The sequence below is a fragment of the Hemitrygon akajei genome, unplaced genomic scaffold, assembly GCF_048418815.1.
Source record: "Hemitrygon akajei unplaced genomic scaffold, sHemAka1.3 Scf000053, whole genome shotgun sequence".
NCBI classification, from domain to species: Eukaryota; Metazoa; Chordata; class Chondrichthyes; order Myliobatiformes; family Dasyatidae; genus Hemitrygon; species Hemitrygon akajei.
The window spans coordinates 3,325,243-3,341,873 of record NW_027331939.1 but is presented as its reverse complement, the minus strand read 5'-3'; the positions used below and the strand labels follow the sequence as shown (position 1 = coordinate 3,341,873).

Below are 16,631 nucleotides of genomic sequence, written 5' to 3'. Positions count from 1 at the left end.
ATTAGCACTCACTGCCTCCAAAGGAACCCCAGAAACAAACAGCTGAGACCAGACCAGAAGTACTCGCTTAACACCTCATAAGCCCAAGCAGTTTGATCCCCAGATCCATTCTACCTGGATCAAAATCTGTGATAGGGTCACACGTGACACTTAACGACCCCAGAAACCTCACACATCATCCCCACATCAGGGATTTACCCACAACCAATGTCCAGCAACCCGAGATTTGTGATTCATTGTGGAAGGAGGAACATTCAGCCCCATCTACAGAAGTACTGACCTGGTCAAATCGCAAAACCTGACAGATCCATATTCCCGGAGTCTACACCGCAGGAAAACAGGCCAAGCACCAATTTTCCCAGGACTCCCTTGCTGCCAGTAACATGCTGCAGTGTGTAGACCATTCAGAGTTCAAAAACTAACACTCCTGCATCAACCTGTGGCAGAATGGGAACCTGATAATCCTCTGACTGGGCCAGATATTGGGCTGGAAAACCTGGGCGCGGGTCACCAGCAGGCAGGGATACGTTTCACATTGTCTCCAGCAGCTAAACTTAAAGCATTTTATCATTATCTTATTGTTAAATGAGATCTTGCCCAGTACAATTGCCTGTCGCATTTCCTGTGGGCTAACAGGAATAACAAGCATTTCATTTCAAATTGAAATTAAATGCTGGAAACTCGGTACATCAGATTGGATCTGTGGAAAGAGAAACTGTGGAAGACCCGGTATCAGAACTGGGACTGTCCAAAATGCTGCCCGATCTGCTGAACGGTTCCAACATTTTCTCTTTTTACTTTCAATGATGCACAACTATTGACTGATTGCAAGACGATTGTGACGGCCTGAACAAAGTTACACAAATGTTAATGCCCACATTCATTAGTTTTGTCTTCATACCAACACAGGTATAATACAGTCGATACAGTGAATGCTCACAACATCCGCCCCACCCCACATCAGTCTGTTACATCTGCTCCCGAGGCCGATGTCTCTCACTGAGGGACCGTGACCAGAGAGCGATAAAAATGAGCAACACACCCTGCAAGGCACATGGGCTGTTACCCTGGCAACAGAGAAAGTGGCTCTCCAAAAATGACAAAAAAATGAAATAACACACTCACTTTAAATGCTGTCAAGATTAACATTTCGCCATTTTGCAAAGTTGAAACTAAAATTGTAATTATTGATGCGATACAGACTGACCAGAAATTGGCAAGATGGTTGATATATATCATTTTAAGTCCCACATTCATTAGTTTTCTCTTCAATCCAACACAGGGTTAATACAGTCGACACAGTGAATGCTCACAACATCCTCCCCACCCCGCTATCAGTCTGGTACATCTGCTCCGGAGGCTGCTAACTGTCAATGAGGGGAAATGACCAGAGAACGATAAAAATGTGCACCACTCCCTGCAGATTCTGCGGCTGTCCTTGACAACAGGGAAACTGCCTCTCAAAAATGACCAAAACAGGTAATATCAGACTCAACTTTAAATACTGGGAGTTTCCGTCTGGCAAAGATTAACACAGCGGCCATTTGGTAACTTTGAAACTAAAATTGTAGTGACTGTCTTTATCCTTCCGCATTTTGCATTAAATAAATCCTCTGGCTGTTCAGGTAACAAACACTGAATTCAGAAATAACTCGCAGGAAGAGAGGTTGTCGATATTTATCATCGAGGTGGTGAGATGCAGGCTGGACAGAGTTTGAACAAGATGGGCAGGGATTAAGCAGATGGAACGGGTGGGAGAAGGGATCAAGGACAATCACTGATGGCCCTCCAGCAATGCACAGATACTGAATTAACAGTACATACTACTATGTACTAAAATGACAAAGAACTGGAACATTGGCATTTACCCTTCTCCCGGAAACAACTTTTATCAACACACCATAGAAAGTATCCCCAGGTTCGGAGTGAAGATCTCACAACCCGGACAGACCCCGGTAAGTTTTGTCCAGCAAGCGGGGTGAGACCACGAGTTCGGGGAAGTTAACGGGACTCACTGCCCAGCATCGCTCCGGACCGGACTCAGTACTCACCGCATGGATCTTGCCGGTCTCGCTCCACAGAGGATCATCTGTTCCACCCCCAGCCACCCACGGCTCCCCGCCCGAGGGGGCGAGGACCCTCTCCCGATCCGGATCCCGCAGACAATCCATCGCTCCATACCTGCTTCAACACAGACAAAAAAAAACATCACCACCCATCCCGGGAATTTGAGCATGCGCAGTGTGCTTATTGCGTCATCATCAATGGGGCGGAGCCTCGGAGACAAACACGCAGATGCTGCTGATCTGCGTAAAACAGGATCACGTGATGGTTGAGGTTCTCCCACGTGACCCGGTGACTGTTCCTCGCCCCTCGCACGCTGCCCGACATATCGGCCTCATTTCCCACATTATTTCATATTCACAGCTCTCCCATCTCAGACACACGTTTCTGCCCGTTTCTGATTTCCTCGAAGATGAAAGTAATTTCCATCTTCTGCAGCCCCGTGTTTCCCCAATCACTCACCTCCCTTCCCGTCACTATTTTCAACTTCCCAACTCCCCCTCGCCTGAATCCAACTCTCACTCCCCAGCTCTTGCACCATCACACCCTCACCTCTTTTCTCTGACTATTTCACGTCCATTCTCAGTCCAGAGGGTGGGTCTCGGCCCGAAATGTTGGGAAATGGATCATTTCCCTCCACATATGCTGCCCGACCCACTGAGTTCCTCTGGCAGTTTGTTCTTTGGTCCGTATAACCCGTGTTAGTATGGGGAGCGGGATTTTACACCATATTCCAGGTACAATCTCAACAAAGTCCAAATAATTGTCACTTTGCCCGGACCATTGGACCGCTTGCAGGTCAACAGCCGGCCGGTGTTTGCCCCAATGTGGTGAATCCCCCTGCTCGCCACCACCGTGGGCTCAGACATTTCCACAGATGAGCCCCTCCTATCCCCACCGGGACAAACATTCTGTCCGCCCCCTCTCTCACCATCTTCATCCTTTCAATAAAATCCCCCCTCCCCGGGGAACCGGCATCAAACCGACGGGCCGAGTGGTCTTCTTCTACCTCTCAGCAATACCTCAGACTCTGGCCTCAGGTGACGCTTCACAAAAACACAAATTTTCTTCGGAGGGAAATGGACATAAAACTAAAAAAGGGACATTTACTTTAAGATTTGTTCCGCTCTGATGCAGAGGTTGTGCGGGAGCGGGTGATGGATTTAGAGGGAGTAACACCCTCTCTGCTGGTCCGCTTCCACTACTGGGTGTAACCACTGATTGACAATCCTGCGCATCAATGGGAAGAGCGTCGGTCTTGAAGCATTGGTTTTCAGCGGTGGGGGAGGGGAAGCTTACGCGATTAGTAGCTCAGGCGTTAAACAGTTAAAGCTCGAGCACATTAGAGCGTCGGTGACGTAAGACACCGCGCACAGACAGACGGACATACTTTATTGATCCCAACGGTAATTGGCTTTCATTACAGCAGCACCAACCAAGAATAGTGAAGAAATATAGTAAAGTAAAACGATAAATAATTAAATAATAATAAGTTAATCTGCACGTGAGGGTAGATTCCGGTGCGGGGTGCCCATGTGTGACTTCAGGCGCGTGGGGGTGTGACCTCACCTGTGGCGGAGCGCTCGCATTTAAGAGCACCGTAATAGACGTTTCTTATGATTTCAGTGGGACAACAACATTAATCACGGGTTTCATCACTGAATCCAGTGTTGTGGGATGTAAAGTCCCCTGTTATGGGTCCGGCTGTGCCGTGTTGTTGGTGGAGTGGGCAGCGTGGTGTTTGACTCGATTCGGGTCACAACACCAGAATTGCCAGCGGGGTCCACACACAGTGTATTAGTCAACAGAAAACCTGTCGTCCCTGCAGTCTTTGTCTCCTGGTAAACTCCACCCTGACAGTGTGGACCATAGATACCCCTTCCTCTCAGAGTCAGGGGATCATTCAGACAGCTGATTGCTCAGAGGAATTATATTTATTGGTCGTTAAAGTTCACCCAGATTCGTTTGGACGGATTTGATGTGAAGTTCGGGGAGTCACAGTGAAAGGGCCGACGGCCGAACTCTCTCCGTTGTCCAAATATCCTTCCAGGTGAGGCGACACTTCACCTGTGAATCTTCCGGGGTCGCCTGCTGTGTTCGCTGCTCCCGATGCGGCCGCCTCTACACTGGTGACACCGGCTCCTCCGCAGTTGTGCGGGGTAGGAGTGTTTTTTTGGGGTGGGGTCGATGTTATTGTTCCCTTTTGTGCGGAGGGGTGGGATTTGGGGGTTGATGATCGGGAAGCCGTTCTTTTTTATGCGGAGGTTGGGGTGGGAGTTTGATTTTTCTCTCTGAACGATTTTCGTGCTTTCTTTGTTTCGTGGTTCTCTGGAGAAGAAATTAAAAAGTCAGAGCTGTTTATGGATACCTGCTTTGATAATAAATTAACCTTTGAACTATCTGCTCCGAGCGGGACTTCCCGGTGTCCAAACATCCTCATTCCGATTCCCATTCCCGTTCCGACGTGTCAGCCCATCTTGTACCAAGACGAGTCCACCCTCGGGGTCCTGGATCAGCTCCTCATATTCCGTCTGGGTAACCCCCACCCCAAACTTGATGGCATAAATATCTATTTCTCCTTCCTGTGAACGAATTTCCGCTTCACATCCCTCCCTCCCATTCCCTCTCTTCCTCTCTGACTTTTCACGTCCTCTCACCTGCTTATCACTTCTCTCTGGGTCCACTGCTCCATCCCTTTCTCCTGTTCTCCACTCTCCTCTCCTATTAGACTCTATTTTCTTCTGCTCTTGAGCTTTCCCACCTACATGGCTTCACCTGTCACCTTCCAGCGAGACATTTCCTCGCCCGGCCCGATTTTATTCAGGTATTTCCCTCATCCCATCTCAGTCCTGAAGGAGGGTTCAACTACATTGACTACGTTAACTACATTAACGTAAGATGGTGTAACCCCGGGCATGTGAGTACAAAGATCTCCGTTTGTGAAAGAGGTATTGAGCTGATCGCCGTGAGTATGAGGCCATATTACCTGCCTCGAGAATTCGCAAGCGTCATTGTTGTGAATGTGTATGTCCCGCCGCGTGCCGACGCAACGGTAGCGTGTGACGTCATCAGCTCCGCTGTTGCTAGGCTTCAGACACAGCACCCTGAGGCACTGGTGATAATTACAGGGGACTTCAACCATGTGACTTTGGACAAGACACTACCTGCTTTCTCCCAGAACGTGGATTGCTACACCAGGGGTAATAGGACTATTGACCTACTGTATGCAAACGTAGAGGAGGCATATAGTGCATCCCCACTGCCTTCATTGGGGAAAGCTGATCACAACCTGGTTTTGTTACAGCCCAGATATAAATCAATTGTGATGAGGCATCCCACTACCACACGCTCTTTTAGAAAGAGGACTCCTGAAGCTGAACAGGCCCTGAGAGACTGCTTCGGTACTACTAACTGGGATGTACTGCAAGGGGGGCTTTGTGGGGGCGTTGAGGAGGTCACTGAATGCACAACGGACTATATTAACTTTTGTGTGGATGCCGTTGTCCCTGTTAGAACTGTTCGCTGCTATCCCAATAATAAGCCCTGGATCACTAGTCACATCAAAGACCTCCTAAACCAGAAGAAGAGGGCCTTTAAAGATGGTGATCGGTTGGAGCTAAAAAGAGTTCAGAAGGAACTCAGAGTACAGATAAGGGGGGCAAAGGAGCAGTATAGGAGGACGCTAGAACAAAAGCTGCAGAAAAAAGCATGAAGGAGGTGTGGGATGGGATGAAGATCATCACCGGATGCGGTGCAAAGCGGGGGGCGAACATAAGTGGAGATGTGGAGAAAGCGAACCAGCTGAACAACTTCTTCAACAGGTTCGACAGCTCAATCTCATCCTCACCGCAGAAATCCACACCAGGCTTACTTCCCTCACAGGAAAATAGCCACTCACAGGAGACCTTGCCCACGCCCAGGATTACGGCTGCACAGGTGGAAGGTCAACTGAGGAAGATCTGTACCAGCAAGGCAGCTGGACCGGATGGAATTTCCCCACGATTACTGAGGGCCTGTGCGACTGAGCTGGGAGAACCACTACAGCGCATCTTCAACATGAGCCTGGAGCAGAGAAGAGTACCCAGACAGTGGAAAACATCCTGTATTGTCCCGGTACCGAAGAAACCACAACCAAAGGAGTTGAATGACTTCAGACTTGTTGCCTTGACGTCGCACGTGATGAAGACCATGGAGCGGCTGATAATACAGAATCTGAGGCCACAAACCAGGCACGCCCAGGATCCTCTTCAGTTTGCGTATAAGGAGAAGGTGGGAGTGGAGGATGGTATCACGTATTTGCTGCACAAATCACTCTCTCACCTAGATGGGGTCAGTTGTGCTGTGAGGATTACATTCCTTGAATTCTCTAGTGCCTTTAACACCATCCAGCCCAAGATCTTAAGGCACAAACTAACGGAGATGGGAGTAGACTCTCACATGGTGGATTGGATAGTGGACTACTTGACAGATAGACCTCAGTATGTGCGGTTGGGAGACTGTAGGTCTGACACGGTGGTCTGCAGCACAGGAGCGCCGCAGGGAACCGTACTCTCTCCGGTCCTGTTCACCCTGTACACATCAGACTTCCAATATAACTCGGAGTCCTGCCATGTGCAGAAGTTCGCTGATGACACGGCCATAGTGGGGTGTGTCAGGAATGGACAGGAGGAGGAGTATAGGAAACTGATACAGGACTTTGTGATATGTTGCGACTCAAACTACCTGCGTCTCAATATCACCAAGACCAAGGAGATGGTGATGGACTTTAGGAGATCTAGGCCTCATATGGAGCCAGTGATCATTAATAGAGAATGTGTGGAGCAGGTTAAGACCTACAAGTATCTGGGAGTACAGTTAGACGAGAAGCTAGACTGGACTGCCAACACAGATGCCTTGTGCAGGAAGGCACAGAGTCGACTGTACTTCCTTAGAAGGTTGGCGTCATTCAATGTCTGTAGTGAGATGCTGAAGATGTTCTATAGGTCAGTTGTGGAGAGCGCCCTCTTCTTTGTGGTGGCGTGTTGGGGAGGAAGCATTAAGAAGAAGGACGCCTCACGTCTTAATAAGCTGGTAAGGAAGGCGGGCTCTGTCGTGGGCAAAGTACTGGAGAGTTTAACATCGGTAGCTGAGCGAAGGGCGCTGAGTAGGCTACGGTCAATTATGGAAAACTCTGAACATCCTCTACATAGCACCATCCAGAGACAGAGAAGCAGTTTCAGCGACAGGTTACTATGGACGCAATGCTCCTCAGACAGGATGAAGAGGTCAATACTCCCCAATGCCATTGGGCTTTACAATTCAACCGCCAGGACTTAAGAACTTTTTAAAAGCTATTATAAATGCTTTTTGAGATATTGATTTAGATGCATATCATATTTTTTAACTGAGTTAAGTATTGTATGTAATTAGTTTTGCTACAACAAGTGTATGGGACATTGGAAAAAAAAGTTGAATTTCCCCATGGGGATGAATAAAGTATCTATCTATCTATCTATCTATCTATCTATCTATCTATCTATCTATCTATCTATCTATCTATCTATCTATCTATCTATCTATCTAACTGGAAACGTCGACTGTTGACTCTTTTCGATAGATTCTGCCCGGCCTGCTGAATTCCGCCAGCATTTTGTTGGTGTTGCTCTGAATTTCCAGCATCTGCAGACTTTGTCGTGTTTGTGATTTGCCTCTCCGTTGTCCCTCTCGCCTCCGTCCACTGGTCCCTCTGTAGGGACCTCCGGCCACGGCTGTTGCAGCCCAGAACCTCCTGCTAAACGCAAGCGCAGTGCCAACTGGAGCTGTCGCCGGCGGTTCTTCTGTTCAGGCGTCCGTGAAGAAGGGTCTGATCTCGGGTTTGTGGAAATCGGGGGCCGGCTGCCGTGGAATCACAACTTTGTGGGCCGAAGGGCCTGTATCGTGCTGTAGGTTTTCTATGTTTCTATGAAAAGTGTCGGGAACGAGCTCTGCCGGACGGCTGGAGGCTCCGGGCTCTCCGGTCCCGCAGCCCCAGTTCTAGCTTTGCGCCCGAGCCTGGGCTGTGGGATCAGTTAGTTGTGGTTTCCGGGCTCGGAGGGGTTTAGGGTGAAGGGGATCTGTCTGTGTGTGTGTCGGTAAAGGTTATGGGTGGACTGTGAGTGTGGGGAGAGTGGAGGGAAGGGTGTGAGGCAGTAGTCGGGAGGGGAGGAAGGTGGGGTTGTTGTTGTGAGAAAGTGGGATGATCGGACGTTCCGTGACCTGGGTCAAATAAAGTTGTAAACAGCGCAGGATCTGCTCCAATGTATCGGACGCTCGCGTGTCCTTTCAGGAAGCAGCAATTCTCTCTTCAAATGAATTACTGTCTAATCTTGCTGTTAACATTGTGTTTGTTACAAAGCCCCAGTGTCTGGAAGAGCTGTCACCGTCATGGGCTGTTGATGCAGATTGGGATGGCGGTGGGGTGTCAGTGACCTCTGTATCAGAGAACAACACGGGTTTCTACATCCTCCTGTGAGATATAAATGTCCTCACAGTGGATTCGGATCAGCTGGCATATCTGGAGTTTGCAAAGGGAAAGGGAATAGGGAAGGGGCTGAGAAGAGACAGTTTTAATCAGCAAACCATCGCCCGTGGTGGAGGGGTACAGGAGCTGTCTGATAGACCGTTTTACAGTGATTGTATTTTTATATAATCTCACAGATGGTGACTGAGGAAGAGGCTTGTTGAGGGAGGATACCCGGAGGTGAGCAGGTCAGACACGGTATCAGGAGAGTGACAGTGATGTGATTTCCTGTGTCACCGGTACAGACAGTCGTCTCAAGTGAGGAGTCTGTGTGGAGATGCAGCTTCCCTGGAGGTGGAGGAAAGAGGACACAACAACAGGTGGAACCAGCTGTGGGAGGACACGGTTTGTCAGGTCTGACGATGAGCTGAATGTACCATAACCTTCAGACTGAATCAGAAAACCATTCTGAGGGTATTTGAAATGTCAGAAGCAGGGGAGATGTGATCCCATGTCTCCATCAGACCCTCAGTGAGATGGTTCCAGTTATAACGTGCAGGGGTGAAAGCACAGTGTTTGGGGTCTGATTTAATGACTGATTCTGACTAAGTGAGAGATTTAGTTTTGCTGTAAGGCAGCAACATTAATGGAAGAAACTTCATCAATTGCCAGTTGTTCAGCAAAAGTGATCAACTTGTATATTACCTTGACAGAAACTGATACTCACAGTGGTGACAAAGGGATGAAGTCTGGTTTATTTCAGGTTGGAGAGGGATGCGGAAATTTAAAATCAATGCCTTGCGGTGTCCCTATCGTTAATTTAGCATGTCCACAGTGGTGGATCGCACAGCACGGAAACAGGCCTTTGGCCGGCCATACCTGTTCTGACTATCCACTCACTGTCTACACTGGTCCCATTTATCAGCACTTGGTTCATAGCCGACTGTATCTCGGCAGTTTCAATGCTCATCCTCTTCGTAAATGTTGTGAAGGGACCTGCCTCCACCACCACCTCGGGCAGTGAGTTCCAGATTTCAGCTACCCTCTGAGTGAGAAATCTCTTCCTCAGATCCCTCTAATCCTCTTCATCCTCTGTTGTAATCCATGCCCTCTGATCGGTGACACCTCTGTCCCAGGATCGGGGCCGATATGGGCATCAGTGAGGCCTTTGATACGGTTCAGCATGGTAAGTTGCTGTGGAAAGTCAGACCACACGGGATCCAGGGAGAGCTGGCTCACTGGATGCACAGTTGTCTTGATGGTAGGAAGCAGAGAGTGATGGTTGGAGGCTGTTTATTGGACTCGAGGCCCGGGCCTAGTGAGGTTCCCCAGGGTTACACCACATTGCTCTCATTATTCATTGATATTTAATTATATTTGCATTTACACAGTTTGTTGAATTCTATGCTCCACTTGATCTTTCATTGATCCTGTTACTATTCTATAGATTTGCTAAGTGTTCCTGTAGGAAAAACTATCTCAGGGTTGCATGTGGTGACATATATGTTCTCTGATAATAACATTTACTTTGAATATCAACCATTGCTACTTGTCATCTAGATCAATAATTTGGTTGAGAATGTACAGGGTATGGAGAGTAGATTTGCCGCAAGTTCAAACAATTATTTTTTCTGAAAGATATTAAGTATAACCTGTCCGCTCTGTTTCACTCTCCGCGCTCGACCACCCCTCACCATTACGTTCTTCCCTCTCTGCCCCGTCCTCCCTCTCACCCTGACATTGGACATACGTTCAGGGTGAAAGTGAATTATTTTCGGGGAATCTGAAGGGGAATTCTTCACTCAGAGGTTGGTGAGAGTGTGGAATGAGCTGCTAGTGAAAGTGGAGGATGTGGGTTTGATTGAGACACTCAAGAGGAATTTGGGTGAGGACGTGGATGGGAGGTGTATGGAGGCTCTGGTGCAGATAGCTGGAACCAGGCATTAACAACAAAAAACGGGTCGGCATAGACTAGAAGGGCTGAAAGAATGCAGAAAAAATTACGCGGTTATTGCCGGGACTGAATATTTTTAATTAAAAAGAAAGGTTACATATGTCAGCACTTTATTCCCGAGCGGGTAGGGACCGAGGGGAGATTTCATAGAGGTGTACAACACTATGAGGCGGGTGGAGAGTGTAAATGCCAGCGGGCTTTCTCCACTGATGTTGGGTGAGAATACAACTGGAAATCATGGGCGAATGGTGAAACGTGAAAAGTTTAATGGAAACATGAGGGGAAACTTCTTCACCCAGAGGGTGGTCAGAGTGTAGACAGTGTCGCCATCGCAAACAGTGATTGAGATTCCGATGCCAATGTTTACGAAATGATTGGATAAGTACTGGGATATGGATGGCCACGGTCCGGGTTCAGACGATGGCAGTAGGCAGTTTAAGTAATTCCTCAGTGGCCTGACGGGTTGAAGACCCTGTTTCTGTGCAGTGGATCCCTATCGGTGTCTGACTGTATGTCTGGGTTAGAACTTCAGTGTGTCGCAGCTCCGACCAATCTATAAAGTCGTTGATTCTGTTCTTGAATGTTTATAGCATGAGAAGATGGAAGCTTTGGAAATTGTTTATTCTGTATTCCCCAATTGCCTGCGATGGTTTTCAAGGAAGACAAGTGTGAGCCCGGATATTTGCTTTGCCTTCGCTGCGTTTTCAGTTTGTGTAGATTTGTATGTTTCATTTATTATTGATTTCAGAGGGAGACACGGATTCCACACCGGCCATGTGGATTCAGGGTTAAATGGATCGAAATATGAGCGTATCTACACCCGATACGATAAAACCACGATTCAGAGGTAAATTGGCATTCAGATAAATTGGTGTGTACCTGAATTGGGAATATGGAATTGACATTTTGGAAGGCTGGTTCTTTTAATAAGCACCAGAAGCTGCTGCTGAACACTTTGAAATGCTGGTTTTAAGTTCTAGGGCTTCACTGGAAATCAGGTTGTAAAGTCATTGTATCATTTGCCCTGTAATATGTAAATGACAGGTCAGTTTAGACAACGCGCTGGTGCGGTCAATCGCTCAGCGATTTGTTTACATCGTCAGTCCTAATTCCATTAATTATCCAGGTGTTGCTGTGTGATCAGATTAAATCGATTATTTCCTCAGCCCTATTTCTTGGAGCACTGTAACTGCGGACTCGCAATAGAGTTGTAAAGTGTACCGAAGTTTCGACTCTCCATGCGGAACACGGCTGCCCTTTGTCTTCCAGCCAGAATTCACTCTGTCTACCACATCATCTGCTTCCGTTTAGGAAGCCAATTCTGAATCAACGCAGTCAGGTTTCCCTCGATCCCATGCCTCCTGACTTTCTGAATGAGTCCACTATGGGGAGCTGATGAAAAGCCTGAGCATAATTAATGCACCCACATCGACTGTTTTAATTCTTCTATTTGATTTATTTTCACTTTTTCAAATAACTCAATCTGGCTAATAAAGGACAACATGCCATATTGTTTCTCCTTAACCAGACTACGTTTCTCCAAATACACATAAATTCCTTCTTCAATTATCCTCTCCAGTAGTTTACCCACTACTGATGTAAGACTGCCTGCTTATAATTAAAAGAAATATCCCTATTATCTTTCGTCAACAAATGAATAACATTTTCCACTCTCCAATCATCTAGTTCTACCTCCGTGGCCAGCTAAGACACAAATATCCTGTCCAAAAGTGCAGCAATATCTTTGCTCGCCTTCCAAAATTACCTGGACTATATCCCTTTCGGCACCGGGGAATCATCTATCATAATGTTTTCCAAGTTTCCAGCGCATCCTCTTTCTCAGCGTCGGCAGGTTCTGGCATATCTGCCATTTGACGCTGTGTTCACATTGACCTATGTATTCAGTGAGGAGCTTCAGGGCCTCCTTGGACTCCAGACACAAGATTTCCTCTTTTACATCTGATCTGCCCACACTCTCTCTGGTCATCTTTCTGTTCTTCACTTATCTTAGTGCATCTCTACTCCCCTTCTAACTTTGAAGTCCATTGTTAAATTCATTTTCTATCTACATTGTTACTCGCCCTAAGCCAATCTGATCCTTTCTTCCTGAACCTTAAGTATCTTTCTTTCTTCCTCTTGACAAGCTGTTCCAATTTCTTGTCAGCAAGGGTTACTTTCCGCTATCGTCCTTTCCCTGCCTCAATGAGACAAGCTTTTACTGAACCTCATGTAAGTGTTTCCTGAACAATCTCCACATGTGTGTTGTGCATTTCCCTGAGTACATCATTTTCCTATTTACCTTCCCAAGTTCCTGCCAGGTAGCCCGATATATCACAATTAAATAATTCCATGCTCTCTGGTCCTATCCCCGTGCAGGGTGGATGTCGGGGAGTTCTCCCTGTCGTTCTGAAATGCTGACCCGCGTAGAGATCTGTCACCTGATCCGTTTCGTTATCTAATATTAGACAAGTCCGCCTGTCTTCATATAGTGACATGAATCCTTCCAGCACACAACTGAGGATTTCTGTCATAACCAAACCTTTTACCCTGGGGATGTGCCAAAGAATATTAGGGAACTTTCAGTTGCCCTTGCCAATAACATGACACATGTCCAAGTTCCGCTTCCCGATCGGTACCTCCCTGTTTCAGTCGTCGTTTTTATTTTTGTTCAACTTGTGGGCGGCTGTATAGAATACTCCAAACGGAGAGATCGCGTCCTTCATGTTTCTGTGTTCGTCTCACAGTCTATCAACAAACGAACGCTCCACATTGTCCTCCCTTTCTGCAGCTGCGATACTATCCCTGGTTTGCCATCGCATTCACTTAACACTCTGTTACCCGACCCTGTCCATTTTGAAACTCCTAAAACCCGGAAAGATCTGAAGCCATCCCTGCCCTGTTGACACATTTCAGTGGCCATTGACATTGTCAATTTATAATTTCCTGTCAGACACATATCATGTTCAGATGTTCGCGCAACCAGCGTTTATTTAAGTACGTAAAATTAGTCTATGTACATAAGCGAATCTTATGTACCTTTCACAGACAGGCGAGTGTCTGTGATAGATTGTAACATAATTCAACCAATCTAACAATCACGGTAGCAGCATTGAGCGTTTGTATTGCTACCTACCTGAACTGTATCACGTCAGCAATCTTCCGCCAATTCTCCAATTCCCGGATGACCAGGCATATGAATGGTTGAATTTATGACATACTTGCCAAGCCTGTTCATTTTAAAACGGCTTTATTTGAAAACTCCGCTGAATTGCCATTGTAGGCGGACGCTATCTACACAGATGGCCATTTACTGTAAACACATACTTCATTCCATTCCTCAGCTCCTCTCTGAATTTCCTCTGTGTCAGTGTATAGATACAAGTATTGGTGCACATGCTGAGCATTTGCAACATTAACCCAAATTGTTGGGGGATATATACCGGGGAACTCAAATATCTGTCCTCGTAAAAATAGTTTTGCGCTTGCCATTTTAGAGAACGGGCTACATGGGGCATCCACAATAATATGAAATTAGCTGATATAGAAAACAGCAAAATCATCGATTTTCTGCGTTTTTCCACCTCGGCATCTTTCTGATTGTCGCTGCTGTACCGAAGCTTTCTGCGGACTCTATTTGCCACAACGATATGTCTTATGGTTAACCCGTTAAAGACCAGGATTAAGCCGATTGGTATCAATGGTGTTAAAATACGGTCCAGTAATTCGTATCCTCTCCACACGGGTGAAGTAGCTTATTCATATGTGGCGGTGCACCGCCACGGCGTGTTGTCAATGATGACGTAAGGTTCAATGACAAAGTAACACGGGACACATCTCCCGCAGCTCATTGTAACCACGGTCACCATAACCACCGTTGCTGTTCTCTCGGTGCAGTATCGCTCCCGCAAATTTTCGCTACATATTGCGATGAAGCGATCGAAGGTAAAACTGACCGTGAACCAAACAGAACAGTCCGACGTTACAACCCGAAATACAAGTGTCAGAGCGCACACGGGAGTGATGAGCAGGGTTCTGGAATAAATGTAGATATTGTTGGTCTGTTCCATTAAAGCAGCAACGATAACCACCATCAGATCCGCTGTTGCCATTCCAACCAGGTAATGGGTGATGCATTTGGAGAGTCCGCATTTTCCCCGAGAGAGGATCACAATCGCCGTTAAATTAACTGCAAGAAATTTGAAAAGAGATTAGAGATATGGTCATCTCCCTGCATGCCCCCATTCTACCGATGGTATGCAGGGTTGGGTCTTGGAAGTGAAAAGCGGGAGTCTCCGTCGCTGCACTCCGGCTGGGCAGGTTAGAGCAAAGAATCTGAGTTCCACGGCTCACGTACCGGTGAACGGACGATCGTCCCAGTAAACAACACCATTTCCATTACTAGAGGTGAAAGAGCTAAACGGATTGTTTGCAGCCGTGACAAAGTGGAATCAAAAGATACAAAACACAATTTATCATTTACAGACCCGCGTGTCGGAAATAGACTGGACAGTCATTTAAATAAGCTGCCACGTTGTTTTAAGCTCGAAGTGTCTGCACTGATAGAAACTCGGACCTAGAAAAGCAGAGACCAGCATCACTTCAGAAAGCCTAGTGAGGTGAAATTATGAAACAATGTCAATATCGGCATATACGTAATTGTCAAAAGAATAAACACTTCGAACAAAGTACGAAAATGAAAATAAAACAATCAGATGCCTGAATCCTCCATTCCGGAAACACGTTTCAGCCGACAGCAGTATCTGTGCTCAGTAACAGTGCGAATACCGCAGCAGAGTAACGACGGCACCATACATAAAGTAACCAGCTCCGGCATTTACCGGCGACACCAACCGCTACACGTGTGGGATAGAAAATGGCCGCGATGTAGTAAATCGCCGGATATCCCATATTCCGTCAGAAGCAGAGTTCAGTTGTACGGAACGTTTCAGCTGCTCAGATTGACAGGTGATCGGTTTAGCAGACTTTTATTGAGGAGAGAGCAATTCCACTGAGGCAATTAGCGTGGCTATCACGTCAGGGATATTAGTGACAACCAACTACACAAACATTTACGTTAAACTATATTTACTCTCTCAATCCCCTTGTCATGAATTTGACTCCTCAAGGGATTTTGCAATGTAATTACTTTAAAACAAAATATGATGTGCTTTTTTTTCCATGTTATTTTCCATGATACCCGGCTTCAGCTATTTAAATGAAGATATATTTTGTCATTGTTGCTTTTAAATCCGGCATTTAGCTTGAAGTCGATTTATTTGGAATATTTGACGGGGCACATTCGCTTCTGAAATTGAGGAAAGGAGTTTGTTCTGGCGGGTGAAACGGAGAACACTTCTTTATTAAAGGGGAACATTCATCATCTTTTCTTTCGTTCGTTCCAGTCATTCCGGGCGGTGTGAGTGATGGAAATTACAGTGACAACTGACATGTGTTACAATAAAATACACTGCACATTTTCCTCCAAACAATTTAAAAGATCCACAGCGATATTCCAGAGACCTGTCGTCAAAAAGGAAGAGTGTCCTCGGGAGATTAGCGAGGGCTGTGGACAGTTTGAAGAACAATGTTTTCCAGAGCACACATGGGCCGTTTGGCAGGAACCTGAACTCTGCCAGTGAAGGACTTGACCGCCCCATAACCGTGACCTGCGTTGCAGTCTGTTTAACTTTAAAGATATTCTCAGACCCGCCACAATTCTACCACTATTTCTCCATCCATTCTCTGTTTGAACAAATATAGTAAGCAAAATCTATGATCAATCAGCAGGTTCTCAGGCTGTTGTATCATTTGCCACGAAGTTGTATATTTCCCCCTCTGATTTACTGTCAGGTCTAGTGCCTTTCGAGCGTCTCTATGAGCATGTGCAGAACAGCGGAAGTGTTCAAGCTCACCTGTCAATCACACTTCCTTCTGCTCCTGCAGTGCACCGCTCCGTGCCGATTGTGGTTCTCGTACTGATGAACGGCCCTCGGCTTATTGGAGAGAGTCTCATCACTCTATTTCCATTGTGGAACTCGTACTAATTTGCAGCCCTCGGTTGACTCGAGAGAGTATCACCTCAGCCTTCAAATTTATCCGTCCAAAGTGAATCACTTCGTACCTTTCAAGGTTGAG

General features: G+C 46.7%; 1 pseudogene; it reads right to left on the bottom strand.

The window, feature by feature from the left end:
- The window catches only part of LOC140721279 (N-acetyllactosaminide beta-1,3-N-acetylglucosaminyltransferase 3 pseudogene), a 418,101-nt pseudogene that overhangs the window by 33,260 nt on the left and 368,210 nt on the right, over positions 1 to 16,631 (bottom strand).